The 21284-nt window shown below is 43.5% G+C and overlaps 1 long non-coding RNA gene across 1 annotated transcript; it reads right to left on the bottom strand.

Annotated features, from left to right (window-relative positions):
• Positions 1-512: 512 nt before the first annotated feature.
• Positions 513-19407, bottom strand: LOC110342072. The gene is made up of 4 exons (XR_002384062.2): positions 19290-19407; positions 1615-1666; positions 886-1164; positions 513-660 (listed from the first exon to the last, which is right to left on the bottom strand). It is a non-coding gene; the product is annotated as an uncharacterized LOC110342072 (long non-coding RNA).
• Between the last annotated feature and the right edge of the window lie 1877 nt (positions 19408-21284).

The following is a 21284-nucleotide window of genomic DNA, read 5'->3' as shown; positions in this document are numbered from 1 at the left end:
GGTTAAGAAGCAGAGAGCAAGCCGTGCTCATCTCCTAGTTCAGCTTGCTGTGTGCACTTTAGACAATCCAGCATTTCCTGCTCAAGGAATGGTCATTCCCACAGGGAAAAAAATGAGTCTTCCCACATCGGCAAAACATAGTCTCCAAAGGCATGCCCTTCTCCCCAGGGAAGTCTGGAGTCTGTCAAGGTGATAAGTAGCTCACCATCACAGACATCCAGAGAAGGCCTCCTGGGAAGGGGCATGCAGGAGAATCTGGGAAGAGAATCATTTGGAGAACTTAGCCCACTTTGTTCCTGGTGAGCCGCTAACTCTTTGGAGCACAGGGGAGCCCGAGTGAAAAATGTTCACCCTAAAGCTATGCTGAGCACCAGGCGCAGTGGAGTGTGGGGGGAGAGGCTGTGCCAAGTCACTCCTAGTTAAATGACTTAAACAATAGCAATTAATAGCAATTTGGCAGGACGCGGTATGATTCATAAAGTGTTATTGGCACTTGTCTACCTTACCTTCTGACAAAAATAAAAAATGTTCTCCCGACTGCTGGAAGACAGAATCAGAGCAGCATACTTCTGAGAAGTGTGGGCTTTCATGGTAGAGACTATTGCAGAGCCCGAGAGCTGGACATAGTGACGACTAGGTCGGACTAGTGGCGTTTAACTCCTGCAAGGTACATTAACTGTTAAAGTATTTTTACTGTTTCAGCCTTTTCACCCCCATTCTCATCTGTGAACATCACTGCTGCTTTAGATTCTCCACGTGGAGTTTACCAACTACTCCAGAAATATTTTCTGATGGTTTATTTTGTGAACTATGAGTGGTATGTGTGTTGGGGGGGGGTTGTTTGGAGACTGGGTCTCATGTGGCCCAAACTGTCTTCAAACTTACTTGTATAGTGGAAGATGATCTTCAGCTTCTTCTCCCCTTGCCTCTGCCTCCTAGGCGCTGGATTACAGGCCTGTAACACCACACTCAGTTTATTGGTGTTGGGGATCAAATCCAGGCTTCTTGAATGTGAGGCAAGAATTCTGCCAACAAAGCTAGAGGCTCAGCCCTGTGAGTTCCATTTCTATACTCTTTGCAAAGGAACACACTGGAGAATGAGTTCCCAGCTAGGTCTTGATGAGATCAAGAAGGAACTTGTTCTGGTTTTCTGTGGCAGCAGCTCTGACAATCAGGACAAAAAGAGGAGAAGGTTTTAGTCCCTAAATTTCAAAGACGGTTCCAGGGGACAGGAGAAAATGAGGTCATGCAGTGGTTTGGATGTAATTGTCTCACATTTTGGAAGCTTGGCCCCAGTGTGGTAAGAGGGGTAGGACTTTTAAGGGGTGCCAGCCACTGCAAAGGTGTAAGAGTTGCTGCTACAGAAGGGGTTGTGGCAATTCTCAGGGGCCTCCTAACTAGTTCTGTCAAGAGGGTTATTATGTCAGAGTGATCCAGATCTGAGCATTTCACAGGGGGTGAGGGGGGCTTCTGTTACTTTGTAATCTGTCCCTCCCAAGTGTCACCACCATGCTTTGACCTGCCAGACTGTAGCTTGTGTTACCTTGTAATCTGTCCCCCCTCCAAGTGTCACCACCATGCTTTGGCCTACCAGACTGGGAGCAAAGTATTCACCTGAAGGGGTTTCCTCAGGATAGCAATACAGACTGCTGAGGGGGATGTTCTTCTGAAGAAAGACCAAAGAAGAGACAAAGTGGAGGCCCTTTATCAAATCTCTTTCTACAGACTCAGCTGAACTATGCTGTAGAAGAATATGAGATTTATAGCTTGCTTGCTAGTAATTGTCAAACCATTAACTTTATTCTCTCTGCAGTTCAGTTTCTTTATACAATCTGGCATAAGAAAGTCTGCATCGCTTAGGTCCCAAACAATAATGAAACAAAATGTTGGGTATGGAAGCATAAAGATTTCAACAAACACTGTCTGGTTTTAAGTGGTTCTAAAATGCAGAAAATGAAACAAAACGATGAGGGCAAGAAAGCAGATAGTTTCCTTAAATATCCCTCTTCATGCTAAGGTGGTTATTATTCTTAGTAACAGCTAATGTTCCTGTGTATATCAAATGCTTCCAGCTCTTCCTTCAAAATAAATCCCCCATCTGTCCTCGGTTCCTGTTCCCAGTGCTGTAGAAGTCAGCATCACAGAGCCACGGAGCAGCCTCTGCATCGGACCCCAAATCCCCATGCCCAGGGATCAGTACTGTCCATCAGATCAGGGGGCCCTCTCTTTCACATTCCTGAATGGTTTCTTGTGTCCCTGCACAGCTTCCAGAGATTTTACCTGACTATAATGATGAGAGAATGAAAAGACAGACAGACAGACACACACACACACACACAGGTTGGGATCAGGTGGACTGCACTTTCTCATCAGGAAAACTCAGCATGCTGGGACCTTGGTGTGCTTATTATATAGAGTTTAACAGAGAGGTATGGGGTTACTACATACAACTGGACAAGAGGGCAGGGTCATTACATACAGATAGACAAGGGGACAGGGTCATTACATACAGATAGACAAGGGGGCAGGGTCATTACATACAGATAGAAAAGGGGGCAGGGTCATTACATACAGATAGAAAAGGGGGTGGGGCCATTGCATACAGATAGACAAGGGGGCAGGGTCATTACACACAGATAGACAAGGGGCAGAGTCAGTATATACAGATAGACAAAAAGTCAGGGTCATTACAGACATTCACTCAGAATCTTACATACTCAAGATTTTCTCTGCTCCCTCTCCTCTCTGCACAGTTTATGACCACATGTAAATTCTAAGTGGTTGTAAGGCCCCAGTCCATATTCAGGGACCTGTAATTGTCACTGCTTGCAAATCCCATTTCTGAGAGAGCATACATCCACCTTCCACATCTAGACTGGCGCAATCAGAGTTTCAACCAAGAATATGAATGAAAAATACACCTGATCAAAAGCCACTCCATTGGAGGCCTTTACAGTCACACCTATTGACAGCACTTGGAAAAGAATCATGAGTGTTTCCAGCCATTCTGTGGATAGAATGATACTTGAAAATTAGGAAATAAAGAGAAAATTATACTTTCAAAGTGGTATCAGCTTTTGTGACATCAAATTACAGAGCCAGAGCCACAGCCTGTGTCTGTCTACTGGGTTCAGCATGAGACAAGAGTACTAGGAGTGAGGGCACACTTTTCACTGGCCAACCCTAGGTCCAACATACATGGAGGCTAGGCAATTCCATAATGTTAAGGAACATAGTAAGAATTTTAAATTTCCTGTCATTAATCCAGGAACTAAAATTTCACAGGATTATACAAATTCAATTCACTCACTTCTGAATCTTGGAGTCACCATGGCTCAGGACACCATATCCACCCATTAGAGTCACTGGAACTATCGGATCTTTCTTTCAAAATCTCAGAGAGTGAATCTGAAACAAACAAGCTGGACAGTGTTGGCGAGCAGGAAACACCCACCCAGTCCCCTGGGTTGTTCCTGGCAGACGCCAGGCGTCAAAAGATCTTAATCATTCAGGATTGAATCAAGGCTTTCCAGAAATCATTGATAATTCAAGGCATGCGCTCCCAGTGCTCAGGACAGTGTTTGGTGCCTTTCCAATGCCTCAGTATGCATGGAGATGCTGTTAGAAACAGTTAGAAAGCCAAAGCAACAAGGTGGTGCTGGAGAAATGCTTCGAGTTTTCAATGAGATACCCGTACTCCAAAGTTCTCTAGGAACTATTATGAAAAAATCTAAGCTGTTAGCTTTGTAATACAAATAAATGTGTTAACTTATCACTTACAGGAGGGGGAAGAAGTTGAAAGGGGCTCCATCTGGTGCGGGAGAAGTGGAAAGTAGAAATGGGTGCCACAGAAGCAAGGAAAGGAGAAAGGTGATGCAGGCATCAATCAATGTCTTGAGACCAAAAGAAGCAGGACAAAAAGGGGGTGATCCGAATGAAAAGATGGTGAGCTAGGGCCCGGATGATAAACATCCAGTCCATGAATTTCCTAGAGGAAAAGAAGAATGTATGAAGTAAATTATGTTAGTTGAGGAAACAAAAGGGAAACCACAGCACAGAGCTCACACACACCATCAGACACCCTACTGAACAGTCAGTTGTCCAAGAAAGCACGTAGTGCTCCACTCCTGCACCTTGTGACAGCCTCTGTAAATGTCCTTTACCGATAATAGACACAACCTAAAATGAATACAGATGCAGAGCATACACACAATGGATTGTCATTTAGCCTTCAAGAAGGAAAAGCAATGTTGTGCATTTGTCCACAGGGAATTAAGTTAACCTTAGGTCAACCCTGAATGCAGGTGAGAGCACTGTTAGTTTAGTGTCTTTAGACAAATCCATCACCATTCACTCACAGGGTGTCTAGAACAGGGAGGTGGAGACTGGACTTGTATGGAAGCCCTACACTTCTGCCTCATGACAAAAGCTCATTAAAGTAAATAAACTGTATTTGTAAAAAGAGAAAAACTTCACTTGTGTGTTTTTCTGTTGTTAGCTACAATGACAGCATTTCAGCAGAATACTTACTGTGTGCACAAAAGGAGGTGTAATTGTAGCTACTAGCTGTTGGGAAGGGTACCAGAACGAAAAGATGGTGGCTGGCATAGTTCTGTCTGTATTTGGAAGATAGCATTCTGAACTCCACGAAGATGTACAGTTATGTGTGGCTAAATCTTTACTCAGATATTTACTCTAATACCTCTGCTTCCTTGTGAATGTTCCTTATTTCCATGGCAAGATTTTCTTGTTGCCTTGAGGTCTTCCTTTACGTTTCCTGTAGCAGATTTGCTGGTCATGAATTTGTTCAGGTTTTGTGTATACTAGAAGTTTTTACTTCCATTTTGTCTTTGGTTTTAAAATATTTAGTTTTGAATTTTTTAAATTATAGTTAGTGTGAGAGAGTGGGTGTTTGTTGGGGGAGGGGTACATTATACCATGGTGTTCATGTGCTCATCAGAGGACCACGTAATGAGTAGGATCTTTCCTTCCATCATAGGGATCCTGGGGATGAAACTCAGGTTACCAGGTTCAGCAGTAAGTACTTTTACCCACTGATCTATCTCACTGGTCTTTGTTTCCTGTAGATTCCAAGGTTGAGTTTTATGTGTAGATATTTTTATTGTTTTCTATCTAAAGGGGTTATGTCTTCTACATCCATTGACTCCAGACAGAATACGCATGCCTGCTTTCCTTTAGCTGAATCTATGACTGTCTCATTAGTAACAGCTCAATAACTTGATTTTGCTCCACATTGCCATCACTTTCTAGCTGTTTCTTCTGCTTGGGGTTCATTGAGATCATTGTAAGTGCCAATCTACAATCACCCTGAAATCAGAAAAATGCTTAACACTATGTCTCCAGATCAATTTTCCATCTCCACTCCTTGTTCTTCTCCATTAGGGGCTCATTAGACACATATTAGATTGCTTTCATGTTGTCACACAGGCTACTGCTGTGTGTGTGTGTGTGTGTGTGTGTGTGTGTGTGTGTGTGTGTGTGTATGTGATGTGTACCCGTGGTATGTGTTCTCATGTGTGCGTGTGGATGCATGTGTGCATGTGTATAGGGGTCTGAGGTCAACAATAGGTATCTTTCCTCAGTTTTCCCCACTCCATTTTTTATGTAGGATTTCTTACTGAACCTGACTGGTCAGCAAGCTCCAGAGTTTTACCTGTCTTTGGCCTCCAGCCCTGGGCAACCTGCTTTCCAGCTTAGGCGAGGTGATACGAACTGAACTCAGGTTCCCATGTTGACACAAGAAGCACTTTACCAGTGGAGCCATCTTCCCAGGTCCTGCAGAGTTCGCTTTGAGTTTTGTCCGCTTATATATCCAACCTACCTTTTGCCCCAGTTTAGATTTTGACCTGAACACTGCAATTACTGTGTCTAGGAGCTCAGTCTGAAGCCTCTCTGTCTTTACTTTGTTGAGAAAATATGATTTAATGACAGCAACTATTTTGATGCTCTGTCTATTAATTCTAACATCTATAGCATCTCTGTCTGAGCTTGAATCAATTTGTTTTTTCAAATCAATGAGACATGCTAACCTTTAGTTATGAACTAATTATTGAGTGGCAATTGTGATGAGATGAGGCTTACTAGATGCCAGGTGTTGTCATACACCACAAATATTCTACAGCTTTTTTTCTGGGATAAGTTAAGTTACTCAGAAACAATTTGAACATTTAGTCTTGCACTTAAATTTGTTTATATTTGATCAAACATCGCATTAGGCCAGGGCTAATTTTGTCCAAACTGGCGGCAGCCTCTCTGAGGGCATCAGGCAGAGCTCCAGGGAACTGTGAGATTCTGCACTGTGGCTGGACAAACAGGCAGCATGTGGACCTTGATAGCGTCACACTCTACCTTCTGTTATGTTGTGATTAATGTCTTTCCATGTGTGAGGTTGCTAGACATCTCTACAGATCGTCAGAGTTGTCTGTGTACTGGGTGAGGAAGAATAAGAGAAAATGTAGACTTGAAGATAGTTAACCCAGAAAGGCATTCATGCTGGGGCTTCCAGAATCATGTTGAACTAGTCACTGTATTTGCTGAGGGAATGTAAAAATGTTATTATTCTAGAACACATTTTAGAACCTTTATCATTAAAACTACATAGGAAATTCAAGCTAACTCTCTGCCTCCCTACACTTGCTTTAAGTATGTCAGTGTCTGGGCAGAGACATCTCCACCTACTAAATCCAGATACAACCACAGAAATCTTTATAGAAGGAGCGTAGCTCCCACAAGATGAGTCTCCATGAGAAATTCCTGCCTGCTCACCTCTAATTTAGGTTGTAGATAGAGTAAAACATAAACACATTTTAGAAGCTTTTAAACAGAAGTATAATATATACATAGAAAAGTACACATACACTAAGTGTACTCCTGGAAGAACTTCCAAAATTCCAGTCCCAACACAAGAGCTTGGCTGGATTACTGTGTCCTACATTCAACCAAATGGTATTTGAGTACTTGAGATGATAGCCTGTAGAAGTAGCTAACATCAACAGTTGAGATTAAGCAAAAGAAATTGTTCGCAGTCACACAAGCAAGCATTGACCAATCATTTAAAGTCCTTTATAGAAAAAAACTGACACTTCTTTGGGGGAAGCAGAGATCCCATGTCCAGACAGCAGCAGCAGCAGCAGCAGCAGCAGCAGCAATGAAAACCCTTTTTTTAATTTTAGAAACAATCTTATTTTACATATCAATCCCCCCATTCCCTCACACTCACATCCTCCCATGACCCCCACTAACCCTCCAACCCACCACCCATCTACTCCCCAAGGATAGTGAGGCCTTCCACAGGGGATCATCAAAGTCTATCACATTATTTGGGGGAGGGCCTAGGCCCTCTTTTGTGTATCTGGGCTACAATAGTATCCCTCCTTAGGGAATGGGTTCCCAAAGTCCATTTGTGCACTAGGGATAAACCACTGTTAGAGGTCCCATAGACTTCCCAGGTCTCCTAGCTGGCACCAACACTCAGAGAACTTGGTTTGGTCTAATGCTGGTTCCCCACCTTTACAACTAGGGTCTCTGTGTTCTCAATAGGTCAGATCAACTGTTTCTGTGGGTTTCTCCAGCACAGTCTTGGCTTCTTTACTCATCCCCCTCCTTCTCTACAACCAGATTCCAGGAGTATGACTCAGTGCTTAGGTGTGGGTGTCTGCTTCTGCTTCCATCAGCTACTGGATGAAGGCTCTAGGATGGCATATAAGGTAGTCATCAATCTCATTATAGGGGAAGGGCATCAAAGGCAGCCTCTTCATTACTGCCTAGTTGGAGTCATCCTTCTGGATCTCTGAACATTTCTCGAGTGCCAGATTTCTTTTTAAACCTACACTGGCTCCCTCTATAAAGGTAACTCTTTTCTTGCTCTCCTTTACTCCTCCCTTGTTTCAGTCTTCCTGATACCTCTTGTTCTCCCCCCTCCTCTTTTCCCCTTCTCTTTTCCCTACGTCCCCCTCCTCTTCACCTCCCCTCCCCCGTGCTCCCAATTTGCTCAAGGTTCCTTGTCTCTTTCCTCTTCTTTGGGGGACCATGTGTTTCTCTCTTAGGGTCCTCCTTGTTTCCTAGTTTGTCTGGTGGTATGGATTGTAGCCTGGTAATCCTTTGCTCTGTGTCTAATATCCAAATATGAGTGAGTACAAACCAAGTTTGTCTTTCTATGATTGCATTACCTCACTCAGGATGGTTACTTCCAGTTCCATCCATTTGCCTGTGTATTTCAAGATTCTGTTGTTTTTTTTCTGCTGAGTAGTACTCCATTATTTAAATGTACCACATTTTCTCCATCCATTCTTCAGTTGATAGGCATCTAGGTTGCTTCCAGGTTCTGACTACTACAAACAACACTTCTATGAACATATGTTCTTGTTGTATGAATGTGCATTCTTTGGGTATATGCCTAAGGGTTGAATTGTTGGATCTTGACGTAGACTGTTTCCTAATTTCCTGAGAAACCACCATACTGATTTCCAAAATGGCCACACAAGTTTGCACTCCCACCAGCAATGGAGGAGTGTTCCCCTTTCTCCACATTCTCTCCAGCCTAGAATATCATTGGTGTTTTTGATTTTAGCCATTCTGGGGAGGTGTAGGATGGTATTTCAGAGTTGTTTTGAGCTAAGGATGTTGAGCACTTTCAGTCATTAGATTCCTCTATTGAAAATTCTCTATTTAGTTCTGTGCCCCAATTTTTAATTGGATAGTTTAATGTTTTGGTGACTAGCTTTTTGGGTTCTTTGTATATTTTGAAAATCAGTCCTCTGTCAGATGTAGGGTTGGTGAAGATCTTTTACCATTCTGTGGGCTGTCATTCTGTCTTGTTGACTGTGTCCTTCAGCTTACAGAAGCTTCTCAGTTTCAGGAGGTCCCATTTGTTAATTGTGGATCTCAGTGTCTGTGCCATTGGTGTTATGTTCAGGAAGCTGTCTCCTGTACCAATTTGTTCAAGGTTACCACCTACTTTCTTTTCTAAGAGGTTCAGTGTGGCTGGATTTATGTTGAGGTCTTTGATCCATTTGGACTTAAGCTTTGTGTATGGCAATAGATATCAATCTATCTGCAGTATTCTAAATACCAGCATCCAGTTACGCCAGCATCATTTGTTGAAGATGCTTTCTTTTTCCATTATATAATTTTAGCATCTTTGTCAAAAATCAGGTGTTCTTAGGTGTGTGGATTAATATCAGGGTTTTAAATTCGATTCCATTGGTCTATCTGTCTGTTTTTGTGCCAATACCAAGATGTTTTCAGGACTTGAAGTCAGGGATGGTGATGCCTCAGGAAGTTCCTTTATTTTACAATGTTGTTTTGGCTATCCTGAGTTTTTTGCAATGACAACTCTTGTTCACAGGTTTTCAATGAGCCTATTTCTTCCACTAAAGCAGTGCACATTCATGTGTGCATGTGTGTGCGTGCGTACACACCTGTGTGTTTGTGTGTGTGTACACACGCACATATGTGCATGTGTGCTTGAATGTGTATAACCTCAGCTGAGTCTGTCTGCTTTCCTTAGTGAGCATCTTCCTGGACTTAAAGCAGCGGCACATATTCATTGCATGAAACAAAGCACAGTGAAAGCAAATTTATTAAACCTTAGGGGTGATGGTAGATATGGCAGTATGGGCAAGGATGTGGCTGCTCTGGGTCCTGGGTCTCCACTGCTGTTTTATGAAAGAAGCTAGGAAAAGACAGTGAACTTGGATGTCTGGAAACAGCTATTAAATAGCTACCTAATCGGTGGCAGCACCTATCTTAGGAGGAGAGGATGGCTGCTATACTTTGTCACGCACTGGGATAAGATCTGCATCATTTCAGTTGGACTAGACATAAGAAAAAGTCAACTACTGAGTCAGAGGAGGTTCTGCCCTCCTATGCCATTTAGTGCAGTTTGACAAACTAGATTAACTCCAACCTGCTGTCCCCAAACTGAGGAGATTGCTCAGCTAACTCAACGTTGGGCCTTGGTCTGTCCTAAGGCAGCACTGGGACAAAGGCCCTCAACCCTCAGTCAGTCATGAAGGCAATGAATGACTGGTATCTGCCCTAGTGAGATCTAGTAAGATAGCCAACTCTCAAACTTATGCTTGAAGGGATAGCAAAGGCTTTGGGAAGGCTGAAATAGATGAATCCAGGCTGCTTCCAACACCACCAAGGGGCTGAGGGACAGTGTCAACATGAAAAACCCTGAAGAATACAGGCTTGTAGTTGTACTGAAAAGAATTTTGGTCTTAAAGACCCCATGTTTTCTTCCTTGTCCCATCAGCCCACTCAGTATTCCCCTCATTGGTCTCAAGATAATTTTCCAGAAGTTGAATCTCATGGAAAGCTTCCAAATAAAATCTGTATCCCAACAGTCACCATCCAGTGATGCAGAGAAAGCAGCAGACAGCTGTGTAAGAAGCAGAAGTCACCATGAGAGAAGTATGGGTTTTTCCATGTGGAGATTTACATGTACATACGCACTGAAGCCATCTTCTCCACAGGTCCCAGCTTCTGCTCTTTCACTGGGATTGGTCTACGTCTACTTTTCCCTTCTGCCCCCTTTGGTGGAGTTGTTCCCCAGTGCCACGGTGAGCCATCCTCCCTCTCTCCTCACTGTGGTCACATGCCAACTCCACCAGCCCCAATCGTTGATCCTGAAGAGTCAGACACACACTGACTGACCCTGCTCATCTTCTGTTACTCATGCCCTTCTAATCAACACCATCCCACAAGACAAGAAATCAGGCAACCACAGGGAAAGGCATACATGGCCATTTATGAATGGGGTGAACCCAGAGGGCAAAAGGAACCACTCTTGCCAGCACCTTCTAGAATGCCTCACTTCTGACTGGATATCATGTATTCATGATGTCATCTATTTTACCTATTCCATCTTCAAATTGCTTTTGACTTTAATATTTTCAATTACATTATTTATTTCATGGGAGATGGGGTGCATGCATGTAGCACTCACATGGTGACAGCAGGTATCCATTCGCTCATGCCACCATGCTGATTCTGGAGACAAAACTCAGGTCATCAGACTAGGCTACAAGCTCTTTTACCCACCAGCTGTCTCGCTAGTCTCAAATTGGTGGGTTTTGGTGAATTTACTGTTCATATTTTCATGTTGAGACATGAGACATTTTACTCTGAGATCCAGAAGTAAACGTAACTGCCTGAGAAGGTGTCCTGGAAGGGCTCCCCGGGTAACAGAGGCAGTGTGCAGGGGAGTGGGGGTGGGTGAGGATTAGGAATGCACAGGGGGAGAGTAAGTGTCAGTGAGGCCCAGCAGGGATGTCCTGAGAGTGTTCAGGGGACCAGAGAGTCAGCCCAGACACAGTATAGGGCCTGAGACTCAAGAACAACCCTGAGCTTGAGGGTCTGGTGACAACAACCTGTGGCCTCTCTTCATCTCCACCGTTCCTCCTGACACTGAGCCTCACAGGGTCACAATCAGGAAGTTCCCAATGTAAGGGGAGGCAGAGTCAGAGAGGGGCGTGGGCTGTGTGCTCACCTGTGCCTCAGTCTCTATCCCACTGAGGGGAGAACGGAATAATATTCAGTGTCGGGCTCTAGGTGCTGTTTGGAACAGACCGTCTTCCAGTGCTGCAGTGAAGTGATCACATGATCTGATATGACATGAGAGCCTGCTCTCAAGAGTGACCAGGGAAGTCATGTGTCTCCTCCAATTCTGACTATTGCTATTTCTGGGTACAGAAAGGACCAACCCATTGGGACAGCTTCAGGGTGAAAAGAAAAACATGAACAGATGCATTTTCTGGGAGTAGCACGGCTCACCCTTACCAGTCTCTGTGGTAGTTTCCACACCAAAACATCCTTGGTATTATACACAACATTTTACAGTTAGGCAGTTTGGGATACTGGTGTGGGGTGGGCTTCACTCCATAAGCAGCTCTGACTGGTTCCATGAAGTTTATTTTAACAGGGTGTAGCTTGAGAGTGTTTGAATGCAATGGAGTTTCCTCAAACGGTTCTGCCCACACGGTGGGACCTGCAAATGAACCAGTCCCCATCTGCCCCACTCCCTCCTGTCACACATGATGTACACAGGTTTCCAGGATGAGGATTCCATTTACATACATGCCTATGGCTTGTACCGCAGAAGAGCTCCTGATTTTTCAGGCATAATTATTTATGTGCTTTCCCACGCCATCCTTACAGCATTGGTAACAATCTGCCCAAACTGTCAAAACAAAAACAAAGTTTCCATTTGCTTTCGAGCTCTCTCCAATATTCTTTTGCATATTTGAAGTTCCACTTCTCTCTCTCTCTCTCATTTTGTTTTTCAGGCAGGGTTCTTCATGTAGGCCTGGGTGTCCTGGAGCTTGCTCTGTAGATCAGGTTGGCATGGAACTCACAGAGATCCACCTGCCTCTGCCTCTGGAGTGCTGGAATTAAACGTGTGCACCACCATTGCCTCACTTGAAGCTCTGCTGCTTCAAATTTCAAAGTCCCTTTCCTCACAGGCAGTACAGATCTCTGCTTTCCACCTCTCCACGTCTTTGCTCTCAAGACGGTGAAGCTGTATCAGGAGGTACAGCTGTGACAAGGTCACAGAACGAGGCCACCATAAAGAAGAGATTGTGTTGTGTTCTGATTTGTTTGGGTTTGGGAGCATGGGGAGAGTAAAGGGATTCTACAGAGAGCAAGGCGTACCCTCCACCCCCACCGCTTCTCAGACTGTGTTGATTCTTCTGTTTTAGCTGCTCTCCCATAAGATCCAGGTGACTGAGAGAATACAAGGAATACTACAGAAAACAGAGAACTCAGAGCTACCAGGAAGGGCCTTATATCAAACAGACACCTTGGAGTTTTTCTTCTCAAAGTCAAGCTCGGTCAGCAAGGTCAGGCTAGAAGGAGACAGCCTGGAGCAAAATGCATGAGAATAGTCTAGGGTGTGTGGTGGGGCCTCAGTGGACTGGTCCAGAGACAAGGTACTAGTTGTGAAATTATAGATTATAGGACATAGATCATTCTTATGGTCATAGGCCCAGCTCATTTATTGCCAAGACAAAATAGTCATAGGTAATTGGTGACTAATGATTTCTGGGAGATATTTTGAGGAGAAAGAAGTTATCTGAGGGGCAGTGAGGTGAATGGGTGGTTAAGAGTGCTTGCCACCAAGCTTGATGACATGGGTTCAATCCCCAGAGCTTACACTAAGAAAGAAAGAAACCCCTTGAGTTATCTATCCCCTGACCTCTACATGTGCCATGACATGTATGTGCCTGTGTGTGTTCATACACACAAGACAGACAGGCAGATAGATTAAAAGTAAACAAGTAAATATTTTAAAGGTTGTCATTTGGAAGAGTTCTCTTGTAGGAAGCAGAACAAGCATGTGCCATACAGCTGCTGTGTAGTAAATCAGTGCCCACATAATTGAAACAGAATCGTATTTAATTGTTACCACTCTGATCATGACTGTGTCTTCATGTCTCAGCACATGAACCAAATGTGTCCGTATGTAAGTTACTTGTTAGTAGTCTTACAAATAAAATGAAAACTAAGCCCGTGTGAAAGACTTGTATGTCATTGTACTTCAATATTTTTATGAATTCAGAGAGTTGTGTACCTGTCATATAAAACTTCTCTCTACCCTCATATAGCTAACTCAGCCATTTGTATGGGGCATTGCTGAATCCAACAGGGAGATTGAACTAATTATGTAACCTACTACTGCTATTTCACGTTATATAACAAGTACCTGGCATGTAGGAGACACAATTAGTATGTAACTATTGTTCTTAGTGATAAATAATACATTTGCTGTATTTGTCTGGTAAGTCTTGGAGAATTCCCCAAATATATACAGTAGTCTTGTTCTTCCAAGACTGTGTATGTATATTTAGCATGAAAATTTGAAGTATTTTCTATGTGGTTGAATCCCATGGCAGTTCCAAACTTACTAATTATAATTTTGAAGGAAATGAAAACTAATAAATATGCCAAAGTTTAAAACTGTTAAATAAGAAGTTGATAGCTCTTAGACCCCAGACTGATGGCTGGGAATCAAGCATGGCACTGATCCAGACTCCCTGAATGTGGGTGTCAGTGAGGAGGCCTAGGCAATCTATGGGGCCTTGGGTAGTAGATCAGTATTTATCCTTGGCATACAAATGGACTTTGGGTGCCCATCCAACAATAAGGGAGGCTCTCTCAGTCTGGACTCTTGGGGGGAGGGCCTAGGCCCTGTCCTGAATGAAATGACAGACTATGGAGGTCTCCCATGGAGGGCCTCACCCTCCCTGGGGAACTGAGTGGGGATTGGGGGTGGGGGCTAGGGGAGTTGGTGGGAAGGTATGGGAGGAGGGAAGGGAGAGGGAGAGGAATCTGGGATTGACCTGTGAAGCAAACTTATTTCTAATTTAAATTTCAAAATTAAAAAGAGAAAAGAAGTTGAGATTTCTTACAGCATTTTGTATCCTTTCTTTACCAACTTCATTTTTTTTAATTGGTAAATATTTTTCATTTTCTCTTAGCTCAGAGGAGTGACAATCAGGTCAATAAGCCTCCTCATTAGTCACACAGAGGGACATGTCTTGTGAGCAGAGACACAGCCCAAGGCCCACCTCCTCCTGTGCTGATATTTGTCAGAGTGAAAGTCGACTATAGTGGCAATGGACTCAGGCAAAGAATCCATCCGGGTACAAAGAAGAACTGACACATACCACCCTGAAATTCAGGGCAACAAGCCTCAAGAATCACAAATGCTCTCTGGTCCATGTTGGTCAACATGTCTAAAATCCCACATTTATGAATACTGCGAATTAATAATACCTCATCATGTTGGTTTATTCTCTACAATGTACCTAACTTTCATATGTAATTACTGAATTTGATCCTTAAAGCCAGTGTAACATTGACTGTAAAATTGTTCTTATCTTATAAATGAAGGCACTGAGACTCAAGCTGCTTGCATGGTCTTCCCCATATGACATAGCTGGCTCACTCTAGGTTCTGCTAGGCTGGTGACTAGTCAGGAAAGTGAGATCCAAGCATGATTCCAACACCACAGGGGCTGTCTGTCATCTCAGTACGTATCATACTTGTATGGCAATACCAAGGAACTGAGGAAGCTCACAATCATTCATTAAGCATTCAAAAGTCACAATTATTGCCTAAACTTTAACAGCACATTCAGTGCAACCCATCTCAGGAAGCCACAAAGTCAATGGAAACAGAGCATTGACCTTAAGAAACTCACCAATGTAAAACCATTGCTACTCATCAGTACCTCCACATGCCCAGTAACATGAGGGAGCCAGCAGACATGGTCACTGGACATCAAGCTTCAGGGTTCCCAAGTTTTAGAGTGAGTGGCTAGGTATTCCAGGACTCAGGACTTGGGTGCCCAACATCCATGAATTCTAAAATGAGTTAATAAAAACCAGTCTCACTCTTACATTTCAAATCTAGAATACATGTCTAAACCTAAGCACTGATGCATAATCAAGGACTATCAGAGGCTTTGCTGAATGCTAAAAGGAAAAAGAATTCTGCAGAATTATGGCTATATAGAGGATGTTTTTGAAGAATAAGTCTACAAATAGTTAATTATTGATTATTCCCATCCACTCCTTTTACCAAGAGTCAAACGCCAAACACTAGATTTCCTTAATTATCTACAAACAAAAAATGTTTTCCATCAATCAGCACTTTCAGTTTCCAGTAACTAAACTGTAGTTGTTTATTGGTCAAGTGTTTAGTGTACCATTGTGCTATTGAAAAAAGATACACACTGAGTTGCTTTGTATCACTGAGGAAGAAGTAACTAAAAACAGTACACCTAGGACAACAAAAATCAAACAATTTACTCACTAACTTGTATCAACCTACTTTTGGTATCTGTCATATATCCAAAAAAGTATAATTTTGTGTCATAAGCAATGACTTGTCTAGTTTTGCACATTTCCCTTAAGCGATACGATGCTGACATGTAAAGACTTTTCAAAATTTACTGTAAACACCAAATTTGATTTCTCCTCTTCTCCCTGCCAAAGCGACTGAAACCTTCTGGGGATTGCACATGGCTTCGACCTTTCCTGGCTTCAAGTCTCTGCTGCAGAAATCACCATAAAGTAAACTATGAATAGAGCTAGCACATTGTTACCTCCATGCTCCTAGCAGCTGAGGGACTCGGGAACAATGTTCCTCGGGGACTACCCAGGAAACATCAGAGCTGGCCTCCAGAATAAAAGCTATATTGAATTAAAGAATATATATATATATATATATATATATATATACCCACACGTACATACACATACACACACACACATATATATTTATATATCAAGGGGGGATCTCTGATGGTGACAGTTCAATAAGGAAAAATGGCTTTAGCTGTCTTAAATAGAGAGAATTTGATTCACAGAATTTGTGACATGGGACATTGAATAGCTAGGCAAATATAAGAAAGCCAAGGCCCTCAGAGGTCAGAGCAGTTTAGAAGCCACCTTCCCCCCAGGACACAGGTGGTTGTCGTGACAACAGTTGCCAAGGTGGGACTTTTAGGTCTCCAACCTGAAACAAATGGCTAACTGAGGTGCTCAGTAACATATCAAAGTGAACACTGCCCAGTAGGTTCTCCCAGCATTCCTCAGTATATGGCTGGCATACTCCACCCTCTGCTCTAACTTTTCCTGCCCAGGGGCTGGGCTGCCGTTCTCTATATAATCCAGACATTTTGATTACCTGCCCCTTTGTCTACCCTTCGCCATGCCCGCTAGTGTCTTGGCCCAGGTCACTGCTCTTGGTTGGCGGTTCCGGTTCCTCTCACCTCCTCCTTCTCCTCACACGGCCCAGCTCAGTCTGGTCATGTTCACACCGGACTCTCCCAGACGTCCCTGCTTCTGGCTACACTCTCCCTTGTATCCACAATAAACTTTCTCTCCCACCATTCCTAGGAGTCCTCATATCCTTCCTTTTTATTTCGTTCTGGCTTGTTTGCTTTTTTTTTTCACCCAGGAACAACCAAAAGAAACAGGATTGCTGTAGGTTTGTCGTTCCAGAAGAGTCATCAAGGTCCGTCAGCCTGTGGCCAGCAGGAATACAGCCTTTTTTCCAGATTGACCTTTCTCGGGGGTTCCAGGATCTGAAGACCCAGAACACTAAAGAGGCCTTGAGACAGGATTGTTCTGTTATAGTAGATTGACAGGTAGAGCTGAACAGGGCTGGCCCAGCGAGATAGTGCCACCAACAAGCCCAGGCTACCCCTCTGCAGCAAGAGGAGCAGTTGTAAGATGCAACGGAGACACATTGAGGACTAAGTTTCGAACTCATGCACCACTCAATTCCTAAGAGCGATCCAAGAATCTTCTGAGTGAAATTATGCAGAGGAAGGAAGAGGCATGTTTAATACTCATCCCCAGTAAAACCTCAGCCATTGCTATAAATATGACCTGGAAATTCCTCTGGACTGCTAACACCTGGAAAGCCTGATTACTCATTGTGCTAGACTTTTGTCATTGTAACAAAGAATTCGAAGAAATCAGCTACAGGGAGAAGCTCTTTTTTGGGTCATGCTTTCAGAGCTACCTACCCATTGTTAGCTAGGCCTATTTTATTTCAGGGCCAGAGGCAAGGCAGAGTATCCACAGCAAGCCTGGACACTCCTACCAATGGCATCATCAGCTGGGGACCAAGCTTTCAACTATTACACCTTTGGAAGACAGGACCTTCTGGGTATAAAAGCCACTCACAATGAAATCCACTTGTAATGAAAACTGCATCCATAGTAATTGTGTCTGAATTTTTAGCAATTTCTGCAAAGACTTTTGTATTGTTTTGTTGCTCACTAAGGTTTTTAAAGGTAAGATGCCATATTCCATTGAAGTATCTAGTGGTGTCTCTTTTCTCTGCTTGGGCTGGGACTCAAGCAGCTCTAACTAAGCATTGGGCATCTGATTATCCAGCTTGAAGTAGCTGAGCCAGGACCCACCATCCAGATCACAGCTTGCTATATCAGGGTTAATTGGCCCGGCCTGTCAGAACTGGGCATCCAGCCTTGATGAAGGATCTCTTCTGAAAACCTTAAACCAAAGGAGGAAGCTCTGCAGGAGCCTGTCTCCTCAGCTAGCAGGAAGTTCGGACAGGCCTCTGCTGTTTGCACCGCTCTGACCTCCCAGTTCTAATACCATTTATTTCACAAAATCTAACTACAAACTTTCTCTGTATCCTTTGAAATAAGTCTCCTTAGAAGATTGTAGAACTTTGGCTGAACATTTGTTTAATGAGCATAAGACTCTGGATTCAATCCCCAGAACCAGAAAGAAATGAAGAAAAGTGGGTTGGGGTGATTAGAAGGAGAATAGGAAGGAGGAGAAGAAGAGAAAGAAAGAGATGAGCAACGATAATTTCCTGTATCTACCATGCTCAGGACCATGGGAAAGAGGTCCTGAAGCCCCAGCATAAACTTCAAATGATGGTGGCCTGGGTATAATGTTGACCACACCTATAAAACCTTGAGCCAGAATTACCCAAGGAAATTAATCCCAGACTCCTGACTTACCCAGTCAAACTGTGAAAAATAACCTTAAAATGATCTAAGTTTGGTAAACAATCATTATGTAGTGAAATACAGCTAGTCCCCATTTGTACTGAATCTGACTATTTTGCAACTTGCTCTTAGTTCCTGTAGGCTAAAATCCTTTTACCATTAGTCACCAGTATCTTAGTTTTCTTTTACTCTCCATGTATCTTGTTGTGTCTTCGTCATCATACTGAGCCCTAATCTTGACTTTCAGAGTATTCATGTGAACAATGGGCATAATGCCCCAGGGCAGATACCCGAGCCCCACCACTGTTGCCTTCTCCACTTCCCCCATGGGTAGAAGGGGATGCTTCTTCCATGTCCCCGGTACCTAAAGTTTCTTTGTCATTCCTACTTCAGAAAGTCCCATCTGGCTGTGCGCATGTGTGCACGCGCGCGCGCGCGCGCACACACACACACACACACACACACACACACACACACACTCTATTTGTACACTGAAAAGAAATTTCAGGAAAAGGCTGTGGGTCCGTTTGCATAATTGTGAAGAGCTTACTTCTATCTCTTGATATTTATAAATATTCTTGGCTGTTTGTCTATTAATCCTAAATTCTGTCTACTCTGCAATATGGAGGAGTGTTCACAAGCTACTCATTCTGAATACCCATTTTCAAGTTAATTTTAAGGAACCAAGCACTGTATACTTTTGGGAAGTGGTGGTAGCCACTCTTGAAAGACCATTGAAACTAACCTCCAGTCTCAGAACACTTACCTTCAGGCAGGAGATTTGTCCTTCACAGGTCACCCCTACTCAGGCACCCCTAGTCCCACATTGCCTGCATTTCCTCTGACACTTCTGCTCTCTGCCTGCTTCATTGAGATCAAGCCCAGGAACTGCTGAGTACCACGCAATCTAGATTTCAGTCTCATACAAATTCTCCCACAAACTGGTGACACCTGTAAGTACGAGCGCCCATCCTCACAGCTGTCAACTATTCAAATGATTTGTGGTAAGGAGGGGAAAGGAGGAATTTCACGAGAGCTCTTTCTAACAGTGGAGAATCCAGAAAGCAAGGGCACAAGGCACATGTCTCCTTTTCTGCAGGGAATTAAGTAACTGAAAAGGAGCCCCTGGTTGGAGCACATTAAACATCCTCATGTTCATTCAAGCTTTCAGTACAGTGTCACTGGGCAGGCCATGTTCCTACTCTATCACTTGCATTTAATTTGAGTTAGTGTCAAAAATACTGCTGCCCTGCTTTAAAAATTTCATAACCATATTGAAATATCATTTCATATCAATAAATTTACTCATTTGAGGTGAAAGATGTGAAGGATCTCAGAAAATATCTATACTAACATATATCACCTAAGTCTAAGCTTAGACTACTTCTGTCATACCCATAAGCCTCTCTGCAGTCAGTCCACACTCTTATCCTGGCTTGGCACGTGGCATCCTGGATGTTCTAAAGGAAGGGTATCCCTCATACTCCATGGGAGCTATCTAAGACCCAATGCACAAACTTATCCCCGGAGTGCCTTGCTTTAAACAAGTCTCATTAGAGTATACTCACTGAGCAAAATGACAAGCTTCATGATGACATTTTGATATACCATCCTTTTCTACCCCCATGCCTCTTTCTGCTAGTCCCTTTACTCTTCCCAAATTGTACCTCCCGTTCTGTTTTCAGAATGTGTCTGTGTGTGTGACATAGAGAGAGAAAGAGAGAGGGAGACATACACATGCACAGAGGGAGAGAGGGAGACAGAGACAGAGAGAGAGAGAGAGAGAGAGAGAGAGAGAGATCTGTACCACACTTTAAACTCTGACTCCACATGCCATAAAAAATAAGCAACATGTGTAGTGAGATATCCACCTCGCCAGCACTTGTAGCACTGACCACGCCTGTTTGGGCGTGGTCACAGGCACGGACATGACAGGGAGTGAGTTTAGTTCTGGGGTCTGGACAGGTAGCTCTCTCTCTTGCTTCCAGTAGGGTCGGAGAGGACAGCCTAGGTGGATCCTTGGAGAGCGAACTTGCAGCGGCCACCTGCTTCTTGTGTAACTTCTTCCCGAAGAAAGTTCACTTAACCTGAACTGAGTCTAGCGAATCTTGATTCCCGCCCAATAAGCATGTGTCTTTCTGGGTCTGATTTATTTCACATAATATGATAATCTCCAGTTCCGTCCATATTTCCTGACAAGGAGATGAATTTGTCCTTCGTAGTTGAGTTACCTCCAGCCTTTCTTGCTGAGTCTCCAAGCGGCACCCTGTTACCCTGTCTGTCAAATTGGAAATTCTAAGTACAGTCACCTTCAAGGCAAGAGAATTGGGCCTCTTTCCTTGAAAAGAGGAGTATCAGGATTGTGGGGGTGAGAAACCTTTGAGGAATCTCCCAAGGATGCAGGCAGGCATTGCACCCACTATCATGTCCTTTTCCTCCATGAACAGATGTCTTTGAGCCATCAGTGCTATCCCCTGTGGATGTGCTGTTTAGCAGTTTCATATAGGCTAGTATTCGGTTGTACAAGTGTGCCACACCTCACCTAACTGAATGCCAGATTTCAGGCTCATTGGCTCATGTAGTTTTAGGATCTAGACAGTGCTTCACATCTGACTGACAACTTCAATCTGCTGACCACACACAATGAAATTCACCCCATGATCCCCACAGTTTGACATTGAGCTTCACTCTCCAGAGCACACATTGAAATGAAAAGAGAATTTTTGAGGTAGATGTTTTCTACAGTATGAACACTTGGAAA

This window comes from Mesocricetus auratus, unplaced genomic scaffold, assembly GCF_017639785.1.
Source record: "Mesocricetus auratus isolate SY011 unplaced genomic scaffold, BCM_Maur_2.0 Super-Scaffold_100006, whole genome shotgun sequence".
NCBI lineage: Eukaryota > Metazoa > Chordata > Mammalia > Rodentia > Cricetidae > Mesocricetus > Mesocricetus auratus.
This window is presented reverse-complemented; position numbering and strand designations above follow the sequence as displayed.